At 37.4% G+C, this 19,600-nt stretch overlaps 1 pseudogene; it reads left to right on the plus strand.

The window, feature by feature from the left end:
- The first annotated feature begins 5,800 nt into the window (after positions 1-5,800).
- On the plus strand, positions 5,801-7,692 carry LOC149830289 (putative monogalactosyldiacylglycerol synthase 1, chloroplastic; annotated as a pseudogene).
- Positions 7,693-19,600: the final 11,908 nt, after the last annotated feature.

A 19,600-nucleotide genomic window follows, 5' to 3' on the forward strand; every position in this document is an offset into this window, starting at 1 on the left:
GTTAGTTCCATGTTGGAAGGTAATTCACCATCTACTAGAAAATATGAAGGATAAAGTGGTGGTATAGACTTCTGGCAATTCTTTGGCTACTCCACACTAAAAAACAAGAGAAGAAATAATTTCCTCTTATTATTCACCAACGCCCTAGTTTCATACACCAGCAAAATTAAATTCTAACTATGCTTTTCTCTAAGTTTTTCTTTTTGATGACAAAGAAAAACCCTCACCTAGATGAGCCCACCTTCGTATGAGGTAAAACTCCAGGTTGAGAACTCAACCATCGAGTCTTACATGCCCCAACCGATTGGACCCTCGGCCATCAGCCAGGCACAAGACCCTATTGACCACATGGGTTACTGTCGTGGTAACCAAAGTTACCGAAAGCTTCTTAGACACGTAGGATGCTCGCTTCCCGAAAACTCTTCCTGAAAACTCGCTTCGGAAGCACAATACTCCTCGCTTTCGAAACCTGATGAGAACCTTGATTCTCCCACGCTTTTCCTATGCTTTCCACACGCTTCATCTATTCTTCCTATATGTTTTCTTAACTTTTTATATTTTTTATGTATTTTCTCACTTTTTCCACTCACTTCCATGTACGTTCTCTAAATTGGTAGTCATCATTTTTAGATTTTGTTAAAAATTTAATGTTTACACTAAAAAATCATTGAAGTTTAATATTAGTCACTTTTATTTAAGTTTTTATTTGTGTGTCATTTTGATTCCCATTCAATTCTTATATATATATATATATATATATTATTCCTCACTTCCCGCTTCCTATACATTTTAAATTGCATCGCTTCTTGCTTTCCCGTATCATTTCCCACTTCCACTTCCTAATATGGCAACCTTAGTATAAACTAAATGTCCATTAAGCAATGTAAACATTAATATATTTTAAGTTTTAGCTTTTTGTTAGCCCCAAAGGGTTTGGCGAGTGGAAGGGGGGCTTGCCATTTGGTGGGTGGTCAGGGTTCCATTCCCATGAGCATCAGCCCCTGACATTATTCAAGGCAAGGGATAAGCCCTTGCTCAGTCACAGCTTGCCGCCCCCCAAGCACATGGGGGTGTACCACGGGTTTACACCGTCGAGACAATGACTGTAAGTACCACAGACTTAGCCATACAAGACTAGGTCCTCGATCTCGATGGTGGTTTCCACATCTTTTGTGAAAAAAAAAGTTTTTTGCTTTTTGTTGCATATATTATGGTGTGATACTGAAATTCTCTAGTCTAGTTAACTGTTACCAATATTAAATTAGATAAGGGAAAATCACCCTATATGAAATCAGAAAGGTTCCTATTAACATTTAATTACACCAATTCCCTTGGGAAAAAAGTCTAAAATCAAGTCAAATCTACAGTTTTGCTGATCCACCAAAGACAGTGCATGAAAAAGAAAATATTTAGTTCCCCATCAACTCCAGTTGCATTTTTCTTTTCCTTTTGCCTTCCATTATTTAATCGGAGGCTTGGTTGCTTGATAGAACTCGGACACAATAACATTGTGATTAAGTAGGCATTTATCCAGGCTCACAAAATTTTTCTGTAACTCAGCTCAACAAGTTTTAGTGTAGTCAAACTGGTCAAATCTTATTTCTCCATTTGACTTACAGACAATGTTTTGTGGTCCAATAAGATTTTAATGATATTACTTCAAAGTTTTAAAAAGATATTTGATTACATGCACTTGAAAATAATTCAATACTCAATGGCACATATTGTTCCTTGAAATTGCAAACTAGCTGAAGAAAGTGTATCCATTTGATTTGTAACACTGGCATTTATCCATTTGATTTGTAGCTGAAGAAGGGCAACCAGGTGCAGTGCACACTTTTGGTGTGCAATGTGATTGCACGTAATACATGGGGACATGGTGTGGAAACATAAACCTACTGATTAGTTTCGCACTCCTGATGCAATGTAATGAATATCAAGTTTAGTTTGTAGCTGGATGGGGTCTGGCTGACACCACCTTCTCTCTCTTTTTTCTCCATAATCAGAGACGTAAATCACACTAGTTCTATCTGCCAGCTTTTCTGGTAGCGTAAAACTCATGGAGCTTACCTCTTGCCCCCATGGAGTCGCCAAGCTTTGGCTTGTGCAGAAGAGGGTGATGCCCATAGGATTTGAAACCCCGTCTTGCAGCTTAGGGGGCCACATCCCACTACGCCAAACCCCTTAGTTCTCTGCCCAACCCCTTCTAGCCAATACAAAAAATGAAAGTCCAAGGGTGTCAATGGGTTGGGTTTACCGGGCCTCGACCAGACCAAACCCTATAGGATCAGGGTATGCTTACAAATAAGAAGACCCGATTAAGACTTGGGTCCGGACCTGAAGGTCCGATTATATAATACATGGACCCAGCATAGTTTGTGAAATTTTATACAAGACCCAGGCCCGACCCGAGTTCCGATTAAGGCCCACAACTTTTCAATATAATAAAAAATATTATTTTACCGGTTATGGTCTTGTTCATGTAGTTCTTCCGGGTATGATTTCTCTTATAGTAAACCCGATTAGACCTGCATCCAGACCTGATACCACACCCGAAAACCTGGTCTAAGTTTCGTTCCATCTGGGTCCGAGTCCAAACCCAGATCTGTTTTAAGGTGCCGCTACAGGTCTGGATTAGGTTCGTATAATCAGGTTAGCTATAAAAAATACCATACTCGGATTCTATAAGGATTGCATGAATGAGATCCAATACATACCTGTTAAAATAATATTTTTTTTATCTTTTTTATATTAAAAAATCACTAGTCTTAATCAAAACTCGAGTTCAGACCTAGGTCTAGGGATGGCAGTGGACAGGGGGAAAGCGGGGCCCCGCCCCGCCTCACCCCGTTTGGACCGGGGATGAAGGGTATGAAACGGGGATGGAGGCAGGGACGAAGGTTAAAATCCATCCCTGTCTGAGGGTGGAGGCGGGGATGGACGTGCACTTTTCCCCGCCCCGCACCGCCTCATCCCCGTTTGAACCGGGGATGGAGGACATGGAACGGGGATGAAGGCGGGGGTGGAGGATAAAATCCATCCCCGCCAGGGATGGAGGCGGGGTGGAGGATAAAATCTTGAGGCGGGGCGGGGGTGGAGACCTTGTCCCCTGCCCCGCCCCGCCCCACTGCCATCCCTACCTAGGTCTAGTATGAAATTTCACAAACCATACCCATCTCCATATGTTAATCAGACCCTTTGGGTCCAACCTGTTTCTAATCGAACCTTCTTTTTGATCGCCAAACCTGGAGTCTATGGGTTTTGGTCAGGGCCGGCTCTAGGTCAAACCTGACCTATTGACACCCATATAGAGGTGAAACAACGGACAAACCTGTGTAGAACATTCATGTCTGAACACTGTTATTCCGGACAAACCGACTTAATTAAGTACACCTCTATTTTTCTTATTTTATATACTTATTCAGTTTTTGTCCAGAGTTATTATGGACAAACCATCAACCCTTTCAATTTCTAATTAAAACCACCTTTTTCCCAAAAATAAATAAATAAAACCATTAATAGCCTTGGAACCAACCTCTTACCAATTGCATCAATACTGCATTTATCTTGGGTTGCAACTATAGCCATAAATCTTAACTGTATCAATCCAGCAATTATCTTGGGTTGCAATCATAGACATAAATCTTCTCACCCACACACAGCTGTCAACGGGTTGGGTTGGGTTGGGTCAGGGTTAACCCGTACACCGTCCATATAACTAATAACCCGGTTCGACTTTTGTCGGGTCATGAAAATAGAATCCAAATGAGAACGCACATAATTTTAGAAATTTATTTTTATTAAAAATATATATAAAATACTCGAGTTGGGTTAGGCACCCAATAAAAATCATGACCCAAAACGGGCTCACATATTGCTTGGGTTGGGTTCAAGTCAACCCAGATATTATTTGGGTTGGTACTTTTCATGCCCATACCCAAAAATTTAGATTGGACATCCGATACAAACCGCACCTGTTGATATATATATATATATATATATATATATATATATATATATATATATATATATATATATATATATATATATATATATATATATATATAAAAAGAGAGAGCTGAACATATTAGACCCCATTTCTCCATCTATTCCATTCTGCCCCATAAGTTTTAGGTGTTTTATGATAGATCTGAACTGTTAGATGTGTTTAGGATGCTCGATTTAGTGTGAATCAACTCTTGAATTATGTTTTTTTTTTTTATGAAAAAACACATTTTTTTGAGCCGGAAAAAACGGGTGCCTTCGTAGCCATTGATTTTGGATAACCAAAAGTCAGATTCCTGAGATCCAAAGTCAGTTCCCACTAAACAAAACCTATAGATCGGATCTATGGTGTTAGACGTGAGGTAAAACAAACTTAAAACTATGACTTTTAAAAGGGGCTAAGAGACCTAACGAAAAAGGGGGCCTAAGAAACACATTACTCATAAACCGATGAAACCAACCAATCAATCACCAAACGATTTTTCGACTGAAAAACAAAAGAAAAGCAAACACTAATTAATCATCAACGATTACAATACAAAACCCTTAAAAAAATCATGAGTGTACTAACCCTGACCTTGAACAAACCCTAACAAGCATTCACTCAATAGACTGAAAAATTGGAGTTTAAAATGCAAAATCAAGACCTGAGAAAAGATTGCCAGAGAGAAAGGACCATTGAAGAGAGGTTAAATAAAAGGTGAGAGAGGCGAGATGAGAGAATGGGGGTTCAGGGTCGGGGTGAGAGAGCAAGAGAAATGGAGTTCGGGGTCATGTGGATGCGGTGAACGACCTTTCACATGTCCGTCGTGTTTCACATTTGTTAGAAGACTTGTGATGAATAACCATTTAATGGACAACTTTGACTCGTGAGAGCAAGCGACCCCTACGCTTCTACCGATTCTCTCGCAACCCACATGTCAAGCCACTCACAATAATTGCTTTCCCACTCATAATATTTGCTTTCACATCTTACTTGCAATTCGGATCAATCCATTCTTTAAGACCAAAACCAAAGTTTGGTATTACCTAGAGTGAGTAGGGTAGAAAATGAATCCGGTATGGTCAAATATCAGATCTGAGTTTGACATGGTATTTGCATATATGAATCCTTCAAGTAAAATCTGAATGTGCATTCAGACAAGAAATAAAATTATTTTCATATTGGGATCAGAATTTTAATTCGGATCTATAGTTTATTTGAATCAAACACTACAAGAAAAACGCTAATTAGTGACAAAATAATCCGTCGTCCATTTATGACAGATTACCTAGAGAAAACTAGTCGTCCGTAAAATTGAAATTAGTTACAGAATTAGCGACTAAATTTTTTTATCTCAAAATCCGTCGCTAAGTAGCGACGGATTTGCGACAAAAAAAATCCGTCTCAAAATCTGTCGCAAATTAGACGCAGATTAACAACAATTTTTTTTCCACTAATCTATCGCAAAGTAGCGACAAATTTTGCGACGAATTTTTTTTGTCATGAATCCATCACTAATTTGCGATATAAAAAGGCTCGTTTAAGACACAATCTCTCTCTTCCCTCCTCCCCCATTTAGGGTGTCAAACCCGCAACATAGGATCATCGAGCCCAGGTGATCGCTTGCATCGGCGACCGGATTGGGGTTAAGGTTTCCCTGCAAGGAGGCCAAGAACCCTCTGTGGCAGCCGAGATCGATGCCGACATCGAACGGGTTGGAGCAAACGGCGTTGAGGAGGAAAGAAAGGCAGGGTTTCTGCGGGAGGAAGGATGGGTCGAGGTTGAAGACGGAGAAAGAGAAGCAGGAGGAAGATGAGTCGACGGTGTGGCACAGGTACTATTTACAAATGTTTGGCACAAACATATGTTACAGATTTGTGGTTGGATCATACACCTTGGCCTTTTAATCAGTTGCCTAGTAGCTACAGCTTCTTGGTGAAATATGGAGCACTCTAGAGGATGACGTATTACGCATCAGCTTCGTGCTTGGCCCACCAGCCACATTTCACGGCGACTTTCGCTTTCATAGCTCAGTGAGGTTTCTTGTTTCTTGATGGATGAATGTTGAACATATTGTTTTACGCTTTCAGTTGTATTTGGTGTTGAGTGCTCGCCGACTATTAACTATCTATATATGATTGGAACATGGGTAAACTTATCTATGTCAAAGCTACTGAAGGGAGAATGTGCATTGTACAAGTGCCTTCAATTTATTCATATATTTTGTGGATTAAATTGCTTAACAAATATCATTAAAAGAGAACATAGGACATGAGGGATATCTGGGATTGATTATGGTTTCAACTGTGGACTTGTGTTTTATAGGCTATAGTTGTTTTTTTCCCCCTTTTTTTTCTGGATAGGAATCACCAAGTATTTGCAGCATGTTCCAAATTTGTCAAATATATGCCAAGAAATTTTTTTCTATATAAAGTCAAATTCTGTTGAACGTGTATGTTATTTGAATGTGAAATGACCTGAAGATATCTTAATATGTTTCGTTTATCTTGTCCATCGCATAGTAATCCATTTGAAATCTATTGTTTTTACATACTTGGGCCTTTGTAATATATTTTTTTCTCATATAGGTGCGTGTTTGTTTGAATGTTGAATATTTCCTCGAGTATTGGTATGATCCCTACATTAGAGTCTGTTATGGGACAATCACCTGCTGGAAATTTGCAGTGCTTAGTTTCTTACACTTAGAACTTTCAATTCAAGATTATTGATGAGTTTGAGGCTTTGAGCTACTGATTGGACTTGAGATATAGGAAAGAGTCTGAGAGCTTCAATTTCACACACATTATCATTTTGGAAGCTGGAGTAATTGGTAAACATTTGTATGTTTCTACATCTATTGGTGCATCAATGTGCATTTCCACTTTCCCAGAGAGGTTGCAAAAGGACTGATGAAGTACCAACCAGATATCATAATGAGTGTACATCCTTTAATGCAGCATGTGCCGCTTTGAATCTTGCAAGCAAAAGGATTTTTGAAGAGAATAGTGTTCACTAAGCACTTGCCATCCTACATGGTATAGCTCTCTTTTTGTGCACTTAGCACTTTGTCGACATCTTTCATATCATATAGTTCTTTAATCTATTTGCTGAAGAGATTTTTATGTTGGTTAAGTATAATACCTCTAATTTCACTTCTCTGGTCAGGTTTTACAAGCTTGTAACTAGATGTTATTGCCCAACTGCAGAGGTAGCAAAAAGGGCTTCAAGGGCCAGACTGCATGCTTCTCAAATTAGGGTGTACGACTTTCTTGTGCAACCTTCTTTTGTTAAGCCTATTCAGCCAAAGGTTCTTTTTAAGATTGTTCATTTGCTTGCCATTCATTTATTTTGTTCCATTTACATCTATTCTGAGATGTTTTGTCATAATTTGACTAAGGTTGTCTTCTTTGTCATAGAACTTCAATTTATGCGCTTTTACGTTTTTCCTCATCTTTTTGACACTCCCTTTTAGGATGAACTAAGAAGGGAATTGGGAATGGATGAGCAGCTACCTGTTGTTTTACTCATGGGGGGAGGTGAAGGTATGAGGCTCATTGAAGCCACTTCCCATGCTCTTGCAAATGCATTATATAATGAGTCTATTGGAGAGCCAATAGGTCAGATTATTGTTATTTGTGGAAGGAATTTAAAAACTTGTGAGTAGGTTGCAGTCGATTAAGTGGAACATACTTGTTCAGGTATAGACAACCATCCTTGCTTATATGTAATTGAAAGTTTGAAACTGCTTTCTTCATGCTAGTTTTTCCTATTCCTAATTATGCTTGGAAGTTTTGACTTCAGATCCTCTTAAGATTGTCCTATTTTTTTTACTCACATTCTTTTCCTGCTACTTATTGGGTTACATGTTAAGATTCTTGTTATTTTGATATTTCATCAAAACACATGGATCCTTGTTAAAATTGCTTTTAATATTCATTGGGTAACATAATTTGGTGCACCTTTGAGTGGAATTTGTTCATGTTCAGAGGTTTGGCATGCCTTAATGCTTGTTATCCTTTCAATCATTTAGCGAAGGAGCTTATGATTGAGTAATGCTCGATTCAAGGCATGTGCGCCTCGGCTTGAGGCGTGCCTCAAGGCGTATGAGGCGCACGCCTCAGGGCTCTTTTTTTTTTTGCGACGGATAATATCTGTTGCTAATATTTAGCGATGAATTTTCAATGTTTTGCGACGAATTGTATTCCATCGCTATTTTAGCGACAAAATATAATCCATCGCAAACCCAAATCAGTGCTTATTTAGCGACGGACTCACGACAGATCATGTTAGTCGCTAATCCATCATAAATTAGCGATAGAAGTAGTGACCAGGATTATGCGATGGATGCTATCGGTCGCCAATCCGTTTAGCGATGGATTAGTGACGAATAGAGTCTGTCGCTAATCCACAATTTTCTTATAGTGAAATTTTGATTCGTTTGCATTTTAACCCGTAAATAGTTTTTTTTGTTCTATTTTTTTTAAATCTAGTATTACAACATGTATTTTATAGTCGTATTCAACATTACCTCCTTCGATCTGTTTCAGATCTGGATCTGATTCCAGATTTACTAGATAACATTTCATATTTGGATCTTGAAGGATCTTACCTGAATTTGATCCATTTGCACCCCTAAGAGTAAGAAGTTCAGTTTATTCATATCCAAAATCTCCAGTGTCTCATTTAATGGCCAGATTATTCATGTTCCCAATTTTTTATGAGTTGGTGTAAGACTCACCATTAGTCCACACTAGATCCATTATAAGCATGTTGTTGGATGAATTTCAAATCCATGTAGATCCAGATTGCAACTGAAACTTAATATAGTATAGGTTTAAAATTTAGATATCTAGTTCAAAGAATGGGATTATGCTTTCCCTTTTTCATTAGGTCACTCTTAAGATCCTTCAAAAATTATAGTTTTAGGTGTTTTATGCTATATTTGAACCTTTAGATGTGTTTATCATTATTTACTCAAAAAGAAAATATGTTTTTTATTAATCATCATTATGCTCTTTTTTTAAAATATTTTAGAAAATCAATGGTTGATATCTAATAAAATATCCATATTCTTACATTAAATCAGTTGAAATAAAACTTGTTTATTAATAAATGAACAATGATAAACACATCTAACAGTTAATATCTAACATAAAACACCTAAATGTATGATTTTTGGAAAGTCTTAACGAAAAAGGGGCAGCCTAATCCCTATTCTCTCTAGTTCAAATTTAAAGTAGGCAATTATTTTTTCCATTACTCACTTTTTGTGCCCTATTCTTTGTATGTCTATTTCTCATTGCATTAGGGTTGTTAATGAAGAATTAATTGCAGGATCTATATTTAATGAAGTCTCAACTATGTATCCAATCCAGCTGAAATGGCATGATGCAAAGTTGTTTTGACTCAACCTAGTTTTTGTGCATGATTCTAATATTTGTCCATTATCATTGTACCAGGGCTGGAAATGATGCATTAATTGTGTGGGTTATATTTAATGCAGCCGTTTGTAAGTATAATCTAGTTGTAATATCATGATGAAAGTTATTTTGACTCAACTTCACCTTGCAGATTTGTTCAACATACCATCATCCTTAGTAATTCCTCGGAAACTATCCTCGTCAATGAATCATGATTAATCAACAAACAAATCTAGCAATCTTGAAATTTGGATTACTCAGTAAATTGTGATTAATTAGATAAAAATCATGATTAATTGCTAAAAATAGTAACTTAACTAGGTAATTATGTGACTAATCATGATTAATGGACTATGCAGTTATGGATCCTTAAATTTTTTATAGCACCCCAACCCTACAAGTTCGGTATTTCAGGCTGAGCAATATTTTAGTATTGTCAAGACGCCCGAGGAGGACCGGGTGACCTTTGTCTCGATCTACCTCGAGGAAGATGTCATTTTCTGGTACTACTAGTTGGTGTCTCAGCTTGGGATACCTACTCGGGAGGGTTTTTAAGATCCCTAGTAATATGATTTTGTCCTTCTGCTTATGCCAATCACTATTTCTCATTGTCCAAGATTCGTCAACCGGGCGACGTTATCGACTACCAGGCAGAGTTTGATAGGTTAAGTAACCTCATCACCGGTAGGTTCCAAGAATCACTAATTGGAACACTTATTGTGGGTCTTAAATCAGACCTGCAAGTCAAGGTTCAAGCCGCAATACCAATATCCTTGATGCAAGCTTTCAAATTGGCACATGTGGCCGAGGAGAAGCTGTTACAGAAAAATTCAAGTTGGACCCGACCAAGTGAAATGTCCAGTCAAAAGTACACATCCCTAGGGAACCCGGCTTGTAGCTGGACCGTGTCCTTCCCCATAGAGGAGGCCGCCCCTCCTAGGTCTACTGAGCGGACCACGATTTGCTCCTGGCCACCTAGTCGATCATCCAAACCATTACCCAAGATGCAAGTAAAGTGACTCTCTCGAGAACGCATAGAAGAGCACCACAAGAAGAGCTTGTGTTATCACTGTGACAAGGTATGGACCAGGGACCACATGTGTAAGGTCATGAACTTGTACCTTATCAATAGTGAGGATGAAGTCTATGAGTTCAGTGATTTTGAGTTGATCGATACAGGTGATAACGTTTTGGAGGAGGCTCAAAAATACCATGTGCTAGCCGGCGTGGAGGTGTGTCAGACGATGAGGGTACCTAATAGAATCAGTCTATTGATGATTTTAGTGCTGATCGATATCGATTTGACTCAGACGGCTAAACGAGCCAAGTGCACAACTACCTCTCAACAGCCCTTCGAGGTAGTGGTCATAAATGATAGCAAACTCCAGTGCATCGCTCTATGTCTTGGAGTTCAGTTGGAGATCCAGGAAACCATCCCGACCACAAATATATATGTACTGCCAATTAAGGTTACAAACGTGGTTCTTGAAATGTAGTGACTGCAACCCTTGGGTCATGTCCGTTGAAACTTCAAGGACATGATGATGAAATTTGAGTGCAGGAGCCACCAGGTTTTGATTCAAGCTCCTCCCAAGACACCTTCTATGGCTGAGTCTAAACAACTCACTAAGTTCATTCATGAGGGTGTATCTCAGGTGTTCTTGATGGTGGTGGCAGATTGGGTACCCACGACCCCTAATGAGACCTTGGTTGACCTATAAGACTTGCTTCAAGAGCTGGGCATAGTGTTTGATGAGCTCAAGGGCTTACAATCCTCTCGGTCTCATGACCATGCGATCTCAATAGAGCCAAGGGCCAAGCTGACCAATGTTCAATTGTACAAATTTGCACACACTCAGAAGTTGGAGATTGGGTGGCTAGTGAAAGAGATGCTTTTAGATGAGATCGTTAGAGTTAGCAAGAGTTTGTATTTTATTTTAACTTTGTTGGTGAAGAAGAAAGAAAAATCTTTGTGGTTATGTATAGATTACCAAGCCCTTAATCAGATCACGATTAAGGATAAGTACCCATTCCCGGTAATTGATGAGTTGCTAGACAAATTACATGGGGTGAATGTGAACACCCCAAAATTTTCAAAGTTTTGTAAAAATGACCCTTTTGCCCCTAACCCCATTTTCTAAGAAAATCAAAGCAATTTCAAAGCTAAACTTCAGATTTTCTGAATTAAATTCTATGTTGGTATATTCAAAATTAATCTCAGATCCGAATCCAATATTTTAAATCCATATTTCCTCAAAATCCGGATCCAAACCCATTTTCTGAAGAAATTTTCTCAAAATAGCTTTTAATTCTCAGAAAATTTCTCTTTTGTAAATATTTTTGCAAAAACACAAAAAAATTGGTTTTAATCTTTGTTTTCTAACAAATCTTAGGATTTTTACTTAAAAATACAAAAAATTTGAGAAATAACATAAAATTCAAAAAAATGGAAAATTTATGAGAAAAACAAATGAGTTTAAGTTTTTTAAAATCAATTTTGCTAAAAAATCATTTTTAACCATTTTTATGAAAAATCTTGTTGAAGGAGCCTTTTTTTGGAAAATCCAATTTTTTTTTTACAAATGAACCCTTCTTAGGGTTTCTCTTTGAGAGACCTTGGAGAGGAGTGGAGGCGGACTCTCTTCATCGCCCCCTCTCTTTCTCTCTCCTCCATGGTCGATCACACACCTTCCTCCTCCATCCATCTCTAAAAACCTTCTTCTCGAATCCTCCTTGGTCCGCTTTAAAGAACACGCAGGAAGCCCCATTCCACCCATCCGTTCTCACCCCAGCACCTTCCTTCTGTCTTCACTATCGCTTCTTCACCTCAGCATCCTCTTCATCTTTCTTCGCGATCCAGCTTCTACCTCTCCATGTGCTTCTTCTCCTTCTGATTCATTTTCACCCCAACCCCTCTCTCTCTCCGCAATCATCTATTCCTTTTCCCCTTCTTGTTCTGATTCCCTCTTCCTTTCTTGGTTTTCTTCAGATCGGGCAAAGGAAATCGATACCTGCAGTAGAAAATAATCTAGTAAGTGCGGCTTCTTCCCCCTGTAATCTTTGATTTTTTTTTTTTTGCTTTAAACTCCATTGACGCACTTCCGATGGGGTCGAGTTGTTTGTACAACATCAACCCACCTTCGTGCAACAGTAACGGGTCATTTGGTCCAATATTCCCTTTTATGTTTATCAAATTTCTCTGGTTTACAGATGAATATCTGTTGGTATTTGGTATTTTCCCTGTTGCAATCTACATTTGCAGTATTATATTATCTTTCCTTCGCTCTTAACATTTTGTTGATATCATTTTTTGTTTTGAAACTTTGTCTTTTGTTGTTAGCACATGATCATCTTCTGAGCTATCCTGTTCGTTAACACAGTTCGTCACCTGTTCTTGTTTCAATTTGCTTGAATTTCTGTTTGTTTTTATTTTTGATTCATGTGTTCGTTTTGATTTATTCTTTTTTTTTTTCATTGATTCTTGTTTTGATCTGCTTGATTCCTGCCTCTTTTCTTTTTTTTGTTTCAATTTTTGTGTTGAACGGCTATTCCTGTTTTGATTGTTTTAAAGCATATTGTTTCTGGTGTTTCGATTAAATGACTAATTCGATTGTTGAGCAATCAAATCGTTATTGTTTTTTTTTTCATCAGACGTAACTGATCACCCGCGAGTTTTGACTTAAACTCTGATCACTTGAATCTGATAATCCGAATCCAGTGATACTCTGATCATCAGATTCACATCTTCCTTGTGTGTGTTTTGTGTGCCATCGAACCATTGTGGCCATCCAAACGCTGGGATTCCCTGAGTTAAATTGTCTAAGTTCTGATGGCTGATCGTTGTGGAAATCACTGTATCCTTTTATAGTTCACTGTTTTATCTGTGCATCAACATGCTCTGGTCCTTTCACTTCCCCTGCATTTGCCTCAACATTACATGAGCATTCGATCTTTTGCTCCTGCATCTCATGATACTGGCATTTAGCCTAATTAAGCCCAGCATCACCCAGCGCCAATTACCATCTTCGACACAATGTGCCTTGCATTCTATTCCATTCTCTTCTTTCATTAAGGCATCGTTGCATCATATATTCCCTTAGTTTGGCATCATCATTGCATCTATGTATACATTTCTGTTGATTCAATACCTCTAACGTGTTTACCTTGGTTCTCATTAAAATATAGGTTTGCTTTTGCAAAATAGCCTTTTATTAGTCGCCAGTTCCATTCTTCTTTGTTGTTTCCTGTGTTCTTTGTGGTATGGTCAGTTTGGTCGAATACGAGCAGGAGAAGGAGGCAAGATGCCAACAAAAAAGGTCTGAAGAAGTGGGTCACCATGAGGATAACGTTGGTTCTGAAATCAGGGATTAGGCTGTTAAAAAATTGCTAATGCTAAGGCAATGTGTTGTTAAAATCTGTTTACAGGAATCAAAAAGTTAAAGAAACTGGCTCATTGACGGAAGTTGTAAAAGCCCTAACAAATATTTCAGGGCCATTCTCTCCTCAGTCATGCAGATTGACAGGTATTTTTTTTTCCTCTTTCTTACGTTGATACTAAACCTGAAGCCTGCAGAATGCAAAATGAATCCCTTGATAACATGGTTGCTGATATGGAGATAACAGTTATAAATTTATTGTCTGTAGAATCTGTGCATTTGAAACAACAACTGTCTATATATATATATATATATATATCTATATATTATACATGGTGGTTATATAAAAACTCAGATGCTTGGCTTCTCTCAGACAAACTTCTAACTTTGCACGGCTTGAGGATTTCTCGTGGGGCTGTTGGTCGTCCCAGATCAATTTTGTCTGTGAAAAGAGCTTACAGGAATAACAAGCATGATTAGGCTATCACCAAGACTACAACAGTTGCTTACCCATGATCCGATCGTTTTATCTCCCTTACGATGGGTGCTGACGCTCCTGTCAATTCCGAGATATTCAGAAAATAAAAGTGAAATCAACTGGTAAGTCCATTGGCTGTTTCACGTTTTCCTCATTCTTAAATTCATTCAGTTACAAATCCATTTCGGTATTACCTGTATGTTTATGTACAATCAGTCACAGCAGTGACTATTTTGTAGTAATTAGCTTTAGGAAATCGATTTGTCATATATATATATAGTTTATCAGTTAAATGTTGATAGGAATTACCCTGATGATGCTATTTCAATATGTTGTCATAGTTAAACAGTGCTGGAATCCATGTGTTAATAGTATCAAAAAACAAAAACAAAAGGGGCACTTGCTCTATGCCATCTCGTGTGCGCTTCTCGAGTTCGCTTCATTGTTTCATGGGCATTTCTCATGAATATGAGCATTTGACGGTCCTAGGAATTGAAGCAAGATGTAATGATGTTGTTGCTGCTGTTGTTAGTGGTGATGGGAAGATCCTAAGTCAAACAGTGTCATCTCAGAAGAAGCACATGAACAAGCTACCAACAAAGCCATTCAGCAGATGATGCAATCGATAAGGCATTCGACAAGACTGCTAGGTGGTTTGATCTTGATTTAAGGAGACTCAAAAGGGGGGGGGGGGGCTCTTTTGGAGTCCATCTCTTGGAAGCAATGCTGAAACTTTTCTCTTGCTTAATAAACTATCTGTTTTGATGATATATGGTCCCTTTGCTGCCTATGTTGAGGTACTAGAGGCTAAAAAGCTACAACCAGTTCATTTTCATTGTTCCATGGGGCTTTGTCAGTACCTTTCTCCTTCAATTTTTGCTTGTCATCCAGCAAACTCGATGGTCTGGCTGGAGCTACATATGACCTGCCTCCAGGAATCCTGCTACAAGTTGTTCATTTCATCTAATATATATTGCCTCTTTGACTAGTTAACAATGCTTCATTTACAATATGCAGTCATCATGGAAAATCGTAACAAGTAACATGCAGCTCTTTACTTCGTTTTGCAGGAGAGAACTGAATTGAATGTTGAAGCACATCTTCATGAGGCATCATCTAACGTGTTTCATAATTCCAGCAACACAGGTATGCAATTCTTTTCTTCCAAATTGCATGAATATATGCCAAGTTGGTTCATGTAGGGATACCCGATGGCTCTGATATAACATCCTCATATGCACCTGTATAAAGAATAGCTTGATATTTAGATATTATATGTGTATCTTTCACTAGGGGTTAAGCTTAAATAGGGACATTCACATTCTTAGCATATCTTACCTCTTTCTATCTTGTAATAACCCGGGTGCAGTGGATTTTTCAATATGGTTTTAATGGCATCATGTATCATATATGCTTGTTAGTGTATATTCCATCTGGTTGGATTATATATGAATGGGAAAATTCTGTGACAGCGCCAGTTTGATACAAACTTCTCTCTCTCCCCCCCCTAAAGCTGTCATGAGACCACTTACTTCTTGAAATCTGGAGAGAGAAATCATCAGTTTAGGTGATAGAATTTGAAGTAGGTGCAACAATTATTAATTTTCAGCAATCTTGTAGTAGCAAAAATAGTGGACTATCGGCATCAAGGCTTTGGTATGATTAATACAACCCATCATCAGATTTTGTATGGATTTTCAGTGAACTTATTTGGTCAAGCTCGGTATTCCAGCATAGATATTTCATCAAAATTTTGATTGTGGTCTTGATTGTCTTCAGAAAAGGAAGTTCATAATCAAGTGCTTATTTCAAGGTTGTAAGCTTAACATCTCTATTGCTGTTACAGCACAGCAACAGTACATCCGCTGTCCCATCATTGCACTTGCTGCAATTCCAGTAGAGGTATGCCCCTTTTCCTACATCTTTCACATTCCCTGTTCACCACATATTATATAGTATGTTTCACACGTTGCAGCTGTATTTTACTGTCAATGTCTATTGCATTTTTTAGTGATTTGTTGTTTCAAACCCATTATAACACTCAGTTGCTGCACTATTCATTTCCTGTGATATTCATTTTTACCCTCTACCTACATACTTACTGCCAATCTTTTCCCAGCCATAGCATACATACCTCACTCCCTGTAGCTGATTGACACTCTCACAATAATTGCCTTACTTGCTGTAATTCATAGTCATCTCCTCAGAACACTCAAGACTCCTTTCACTGCTGTAGCGACATATCATGTAGGCATACTTAGTCAGTATATAGCATGCCACCATCATTACTAGATACTTTGTTGTAGCTTATACATTTCTATAAATTTAAGCAGTCATCATACTTACTTCCTGCATCTTCATCTTGTATGTGCATTCTTTTTTCAAAAGGGCATTTTAGATATCATCTAGGTATAATCAAATGCGTTCCTCATTTTAGGCCATACACGGTTAATACATCACTTGTATTTCAAGTCCACAAATGATGTTTTTTGCCATGTATATTTACCATTTTATGCTAACTCAGTAGTTTGCAGGAAACACGTGAAAATGCTGCTTCCCTTCTTAGATTAGGGACCCTTTGTTTTCAATTTAATAGTCAGATATTATTTTTATCTTTCCAAAGCATAGATTAGAATGAATGAGCATTATAAACACCATGAAATACTTGTTTTCATGCATTTTTTTTTCTATTTCTCAAATCCTCAAGAATGACAACACGAATGGCACGTGCACCATTTCGTAAGAGGTAAATCAATTCTAAGTTGATGATTTACATCAATGGCCATAGTCAGGATGTAAACAAAACTTAGAATTTTTGTCTTTTATAAAATAACACTGGACCCACACTGGATCCGTTTTTCAAAATTCATCATGTTTTCCTTAAAAAATTTTTTCTTCTTTTATCAGAATTTAACTTAAAATTAACTCAAAATATATACCAATGGCCATAGTCAGGGTATATTGAGAATTAATTTCATTTTAAATTCTATAAAAGCACCAAATGTATTTTATTCTTCTCTTGAATTTAAATATAGATTATTATATAATACATTATATCTTCAATCTTATTTTAATTTATTTCAAGAATAAGATAGCTTTTTCTAAATTCAAACTCTTTAAGTTCATTCATCATTTAGGATAGAGTTGCATCATATTTTCCAAATCCTTTTTCATAAATCCAAGTGGTTCTTTCCTTTATTTCTCAGATCAAAACCTATTCATAAATTCAAATTCAACTCTATTTCTCAAAAAGATTCAAGAATTCAATTTCAAGGTCCCATTTGACTTTGAAACTTCAAAATCATCTTGTATTTCAAATTCCAAATTCTATCTCAAATTCAAAGTCCAATTTAACTTTGAATTTAATTTGTATATTCAAGATTCAATTTCTAAAATTCATTTTTTTTCCAAATTCAATTCAAACTTAGAAATTCTTGATTCATCTTCTAAATTCCAGATTCAAACTTCAAATTCAAAGTCCAATTTGGCTTTGAAATTCATATTCAAAGTTCAAAATTCTCAAATCAAATTTTGAAATTCCAAATCCTAAGTTAGATCCTAAATCCAACTTGGATCCCGATTTCCAAGTACAAATCTCCACTTTTTGGATCTCAAATTCAGATCCAAAACCCATTCTAGGATCCAGGATTCAACATTCATATCAAATCTCAGACTTCAGATCCAATTCCATTTTAAGATCCAAATCCATTTTAGGATCCAGAACCCAATTCTACTTTGGATCTCAGACTTCAGATCCAATTCCATTCTAGGATCCAGGATCCAATCTCATCTTGGATCTCAGATTTCAGATCCAAAATCCATTTCTAGGTTTCAGTATCCAATTCCATCTCAGATCTCCAAATCTTAAATCCAATGCCATTCAGAATTTCAGATTCAAAATCCATCTTGAATTCCAAACATTCAAATCAATCCCAATTCTATCTTTCCTTCTGATTTCAAACTTCAAAGTTAGAATTCAATTCCATTTTCATCTCTATTCTGATTCAAAGTCCATTTACGACTTTTGAAGTTTCCTTTCTTCTCATTTTATCTCAATTTCAAGATCCTTCTCTTTCGAAGTTCAGATTATTTTCCCAAGCCCTGATTATTTCAAAAACTTAGAATTTTTAATCTTAAATTATAAGTTCCTTCACTCCATTATCTAATTCATCTCAGAAATCACTTGGGAATTCTTCAAAAACATTTTCAAAAAGAGCATACATCTTCACATTTGCACAAGCATGATTCTTTGTGCATTAGACTTAGGATAAATTATTAGATAATTTCTTAGCAAAGCAAAAGGCATAAATTCGACCCTTGGTTCGATTACCCCTGGTAAAGGCGCCAGGAACGGTCGAACCTCGTACCGACGAGCGAATCCCGTCTCCCAGTTTTTCCCGCAAATATTTCAAAAACGGAGGCGAGTTATTTTCTAAATGTTTTCAAATTAAGGTCAAGTGAGACCACGCAAAAGAGTTCCTCTTCTCTCTTTCTTTCTTTCTTTCTTTCTTTTCTCTTCTCTCTTTCTTTTCTTTCTTTTATTTTCTTTCCTTCAAAAAGGAGGGAAATAGAGGTTAGAAAAGGAAAAGAGAAAGAAGAGAGAGAAACCACAAGAGAGGAAAAAATTTACGATGATCACAATTTTGGCGACCGTGATGGGACACGTCTTCGTCCGTTCGAATTATGCCTTTTCTTTTGCTTTGACATTATCTAAGTTTTTATTCTTCAAAATGTCAGCTATATTTCCATGCAAACCTTAGGGGCCTAGATTTTGTCCTAAGCTGACATCATTGCATATAGAATTTAAGTATGGTTTGGTAGGACCATATTGAGGAGATTATTTCATGCTCACATTAGACTTAGGTCTGAAATACAACTCTCCTCAATTCTAGGGATTGAATGCAAAAACAATGTATGCAAGTGTATGTTTCTCTTCATTTTAATCTATCTCTTTAGGACTTGCATTAGAGCCATCTGATTTCTTGCATGTTGAGCATATTTTGAAAACCTCCTTACATATATTATCCTGGTCTTCACGTTGCTGGGCTGTCTCACTGAACCATAGTTCGGGAGAGAGCCTCACAACTGGACCACTTATTTGGGTTCGTGCCCCCCTACCACGTACCTTAGGGTCATAGTCCGAGGTATATCGGTAGGTGCTCAAAGATGTTGGGAAGCCATTACCTTAGAACCGGAGAAATATTTCTATACCACGTACTTCGAGCTTCGGCTCAAGTATATCGGCGTATCTTGATTGGAATCAGATGATCTAAACCCTAGAGTTAGGATTAAGGTCCTACAAGCCATTTCAACTACTTGCATTTAGAGTCAACCTTTA

Source organism: Nuphar pumila, chromosome 8, assembly GCF_984573655.1.
Source record: "Nuphar pumila chromosome 8, dmNupPumi1.hap1.1, whole genome shotgun sequence".
Lineage (NCBI taxonomy): Eukaryota > Viridiplantae > Streptophyta > Magnoliopsida > Nymphaeales > Nymphaeaceae > Nuphar > Nuphar pumila.